General features: G+C 41.9%; 1 long non-coding RNA gene across 1 annotated transcript; it reads left to right on the plus strand.

Moving 5' to 3' along the window:
- The first annotated feature begins 2,340 nt into the window (after positions 1-2,340).
- On the plus strand, positions 2,341-5,379 carry LOC115364904 (uncharacterized). The gene is made up of 3 exons (XR_003928737.1): positions 2,341-2,499; positions 4,391-4,546; positions 4,897-5,379. It is a non-coding gene; the product is annotated as an uncharacterized LOC115364904 (long non-coding RNA).
- The last annotated feature ends 222 nt before the right edge of the window (positions 5,380-5,601 follow it).

Here is a 5,601-nt window from a genome sequence, read left to right on the forward strand (position 1 = left end):
AACATTCAAGTAACACCACTGTAAGCAAACGCTATTGCTCCAGTGCAATAATAAATAGCCTAGACCTACAATATAGCCTACGCTGGAAACCATAAACATCGTTAAGTAAAAAGTTTACAAAGTATAAAAGGACGTCTTACCTTATCCACAGTTTCTCCTCCTCCTCCTCTCTGAGATGTAGGCTACCAAAAGACGGTTCCATTGATTACAAAAATCACTGAATAACATTGGCAAGCCCACACGTTCCGCCATTGCCGTTTGTAACAAGAATGTTTGTCGGTTATGCCTGGAACGGTTTGAAGTCGTGACTCGTGACTTTGATTCACAGGTTCAATTCCCTGCTGGAATGCAACATAACATGTTCAGCATCAGTGTGTTCCTCATTACAAACGCACAGAACTTTATTGAGCCTTGTGGTGTTAATAATAAAGTAAATAAAGTTAATTGCAGTGTAGTAACATTTCATGATAATTACATTATCATTTCAAACTCTGACTATAGTAAGTATATGTGCGCAAATATAGGCTATATATATGTGTATATATATCCATTCATACAATATACTTTAAATTGTTTTAACATCTGAAAAAAAAAAAAACATTCCGAAGGCGTGACGGCTTTTATTTTGCCGTGGCAGTGCGCCGCCTTCAATTAGCCTACATTGTAGAGGAAACCCTGTACACTGTGTATTTAGTCTTTTACGTCATGTTGTAATCCGTGTAGGTTTAGGGGAGTAACGAGCCCGCCCGCCCCCACCAAAAAGAGAGACAGAGGGAGAGAGAAGTAACGAGCCTGTTTTGACATAAGGAGTAAAAAGTACAGATATTTGTGTTCAAATGTAGGGAGTAAAAGTAAAAAGTCGGCAGAAAGTTAAATAGGCCTACTCAAGTAAAGTACAGATAGGCTACCTGAAAAATCTACTTAAGTACGGTAATGAAGTATTTGTACTGTATCTGTGTAGATCCATTTGACATTAGGGACGCCTGTGTGTGTGCGTGTGTGTGTGTGTGTGTGTGTGTGTGTGTGTGTGTGTGTGTGTGTGTGTGTGTGTGTGTGTGTGCGTAGGCGTGCGTGTAACATGTTCAGCATTAGTTTGTTCCTCATTACAAATCCACAGAACTCTGTTGAGCCTTGTGGTGGAGACAAACATGGGTTGTTGAATTCCAGGTAAAAACAAGGCATGCAGATCTTATCTATGTGACGTGATTCTACATCTTGGAGATTTTCAGTTTCGTGTTTTTGCTCCGACTCTGAAGTTTTGAAAATTGGCGGGAAAATGAGGATGAAAGCAGATTTTAACTGGATGAATCATCGAAACAAGCGCGAAGACGTGTGTTTGTCCTGATATGACTGCAGCTTCCTCACACACACACACACACACACACACACGCACACACACACACACACACACACACACACACACACACACACACACACACAGCAGTGTGTGTGTGTGTGTGTGTGTGTGTGTGTGTGTGAGAGAGAGAGAGAGAGAGAGAGAGAGAGAGAGTGAGAGAGAGAGAGAGAGAGAGAGAGAGAGAGAGAGAGAGAGAGAGAGAGAGAAAGTGTAGTGGAAACTGTGTCGGTTGGTGGTTCGTGTCCTGTGGTGGGGGTGTTGCAGCTGCAGACCCACCTCAGCTCTGCCTTCACAGGAAACACTTCCTCTTTCTGCTCAGGGAGAAAAAACAACCAAACACAAACCAAAAAAATCTGCAAAGAGAAGCTGCTGTTGTCTGAAAGAGACTTGTGCCGTCTGATTTTCTTCCAACAAGGACAGTTACTGCTACTGTCCTCCATCACACCTCATCCCCTCTCTCTCTCTCTCTCTCTCTCTCTGTCTGTCTCTCTCTCTCTCTCTCTCTCTCTCTCACACACACACACACACACACACACACACACACACAAATTCAGTCGCATGGCTCCTTTCAGTTTGGGGCTCACTCATCAAGTTCAAGTTATTCATTCTGCTGGAGCTGCTTCACCACGGTGGAGTGTCCCAGCCGCTCCTCTGAAATCAAATCAAGGAGCAGATAAATGTTGAGCTCATGCAAATCTCTTTAGAAGAGTCACATGAAACTGGTGATTTTCAGACATTTCTCAGCCCTTCATCTGTCAGCGTGGCTTTCACTGGCAGTATTTAGCAGTTTACTTCACAACATTTGGAATGTGTTTAATTTCAGTTTTCATTTGGTGTTTCTGTTTTTTTCTGCAGACAAACTGCAGCCCCACTTTCCTTGAAATCACGTGGTTTTCAGAATGGGTGTGGGTGGGGGGGTGTGGGAGGATGTGTGCTGTATAAATAGGAGGTGCTGTCAGGGAGGCAGGGAGGCAGCCTGCAGACGGTCCAGGCCTCACGCTGAGCACAGCTGACAGGACACACAGCCAAAGTGAGGAGAAGCTTCTCTTTACCGATCAGCTGATTCTTCTTTGGGCCAGCTGCTCATCTGAAATGTGAATTTTCAGCGCATTAAGAACCGGACAGAGCCCTTCCTGCATCATGTAAGCATACTGTACCTGTTAATGGATAAAAAAAAGACTTTCATTGGCTTTATTGATGAGTATATATATATATATATATATATATAATTTGTATTACTTAACAATGACAATACTGTGAGATTTTCATGCTTATATTACATAGGCTACATATATTTAAATAGTATCTATATATTATTAAATAGTTATTATATGGTAGTAGTGTTAGTATTTATCAGATATCAAATATTATTTATAGTAGGATATGTAAATGCGTTTTCCCTCTGATTATCGCCGCCTCCCTCCGTATTAGTCGCCGCCTGCAGCGGCTCTAAAAGCCGCACACAGCTGCTCAGCTGGGAGAACAGCTGGGAGGCTGACAGCAGACAAACCTTTGCCTTTGAGCAAAGGAATCGCACCAGCAGTCAGTCAGTGAGCTCCCGGCTGCAGGCGTGGAGGCGTTTGCAGCAGAGCGTCGTGCTCTCTGCTCGGCTCTCACTGAAGCTCCGTCCGGACTTTGTCAAGCTGCCCGGAGCCTCCGAGCCTCTTTCAGCTCCCTCTGAGCAAACTGCACACACAAACACACTTTTCAGTTCAACACGCAAAATGAGCAAATATCCTTCAGTGTCCTGTCATGTGATTTGGGTGCCTAAGCAGCAGGGCTGGACTGGGACACTTTTTCAGGCCACGTGTCAGTCAGATATCAGACAAGGGCGGTGGTGGGAAGGGTGGGGTGGGGTGGGGAGGTGGGGGGGGTTTATTGCGGTGCCACTCGGATGCGGTCTGTGGGGCGGGGGGGCACTGCGGGACCACATCTTCCTTCCTTTTTTTTCTTTGTCCCTTTCCCTTTCTTTTTTCCCTCACCTTTCCTCTTTTTCCCCAGACTTGGGTTATTACTTTACTAACTAAATTGCCAGTTTTCTTGACTACCGTACACATACCGTGGCACCAGCCGGCATCAGGCCAGGCATCCGCTATTTTCAATTTAGTTTTAGTCTTAGTCTTGTGTTAGTTTTAATCGAAGAAAATCCAAAGTAGCCTATTTTAGTCTAGTTTTAGTCAATAGACTTTTTAGTCTTTGACCTGCATCATGTTGGCTTTTTTTTTTATTATTATTACTGTTCTTGTTGTTGTTGTTGTTATTACATGCAAATTTTGGTTTATTTTTGCTTTAACCACGGATGCAGTTCTATTTTTATAATCATTTACAGGCCATCATATGGAACCCCTAAAGGGACATGGGGAAAAAATTTTTTTAGATATGTTTCTCGTGCGCACGAGAAACTTTCTCGTGCGCACGAGAAAACACATGGAGATTTTTTTTTTTTTTTTTTTAGATATGTTTCTCGTGCGCACGAGAAAACACATGGAGATTTTTTTTTTTTTTTTTTAGATATGTTTTTCGTGCGCACGAGAAAACACATGGAGATTTTTTTTTTTTTTTTTTTAGATATGTTTCTCGTGCGCACGAGAAAGTTTCTCGTGCGCACGAGAAAGCGTTGGATGCGCGCGCATGCCTATATGACACGTCCTTCCGCTCCACGGCGTCAGCCACCACATAAACCTCTGGTTTGCGGCACCGCAACAGCAGCAGCTGCCTTTTTCACCCGCTCCCTCCTTGATCTCCCTAAAATTACTGTGACAGACGTTAACCGAATCATTCAGGCTAATTCCGCCACAGCCAACAAGGGAAAGGACAAAGGATTTACACTCTACGTGTCAAATTACTTCCATAACTATGACGGTAAGTTAAGTGTTTTACGTTAGCCTCAGACTAGACTAGCGGACATGTTAGCGAGTGGCTAACAACGTTAACCTTCAGCGGCATCAGCTGCACTAATGATGTTACTGTTGTAGTTTGTCCGGTGTCTTTTTGATAGAACGTATTTAACCCATATGTACATGTTGATCACAGTTTCAAACAAGGCGTGTGTGGCCGGCCCCGCCCTGTGGAACCACGGAGCAGCTCTCTTGTACCAGACTGCCCACTACTCCCAGAAGAAGCTCACCTCTGTCCCACCAGTGCACAGCTGCACAGTCAGAACAGAGGTGGCACAAGCCAAGAACCATGGTAACTTGTTAAACTTGACTAGACAGTCGTATTTGTGTGTAGGTGTGTATAGTGTGTTTACATAATACTAAATAATTATCTTATCTCACTGCAAGGTATTAACCCAGATCCGGTTAAGGCATAAAGTTTGTATTGTTACTTACTGTGTCACCTAAATGCTGTCAAACTTGAATCACAATGTCTCTTTGGTTTTATGAGGATTTAAAAGCAGACACATTTCCCAGTCTGATTGCAACTAGCTGTAATGACCTACAGTATATTTACATGGTGATGAAAACCTCAGTGTCTGACCTTTCTGACCTCAATGCTCAAATTTCTGACCTTTGCGTTGTTTTGCCCTTTTTTCACAGGAGTAACCATTGCATCCTTCATATTGTTAAGTGCAAAGCTAGTCAACTCTATCCTTACCACAGAGAAGATGAAAAAGTTCAAATATCAGCGAACATCTGGTACAACTGCTGAACACTGTTGTGTGTCTTTATGCCAGACTACTACATGCTGGAAGTGTACCATATTAATTTGTCTAGCTTTGTACTAGAACATAGAAGTCTGTGGATGGACAACAACCATAATTTGTGTGCGTTTGGAGAATAGTTTCAATGCAATCACATGACATCACTTTCTTTCACTGTCATCTGTATGTTCACCTATTAAGGATATTTCATTGTTAACTTTGAATTAACTACTATTTGTTGAAATACTTGTTTCTTTTTCAACTGATGTGTATGTTTTACTTAATGTAACTTCAACTTTACTGCTTTTTGTGTTAACATTTTGGTACTTTGACATAAACACTTTGGTATCAAGGCCTGTCATATTTTCTCATTACTTCATTTTAAAATATGCACATATTTTAGGGCTGCACGATTATGGCCAAAATGATAATCACGATTATTTTGATCAATATTGTAATCACGATTAGGCTATTCATCACGATTATTCACCATGTTAGGGAAAAGCATGTGTATTTTTATTGCACTACTTTTAAACAAACAATATATGAACAGTTTTCAATGCAAAATGAAACTTTAAATAAGAATAAATGCTTAATAATA

Source organism: Myripristis murdjan, chromosome 9, assembly GCF_902150065.1.
Source record: "Myripristis murdjan chromosome 9, fMyrMur1.1, whole genome shotgun sequence".
Classification (NCBI taxonomy): Eukaryota; Metazoa; Chordata; class Actinopteri; order Holocentriformes; family Holocentridae; genus Myripristis; species Myripristis murdjan.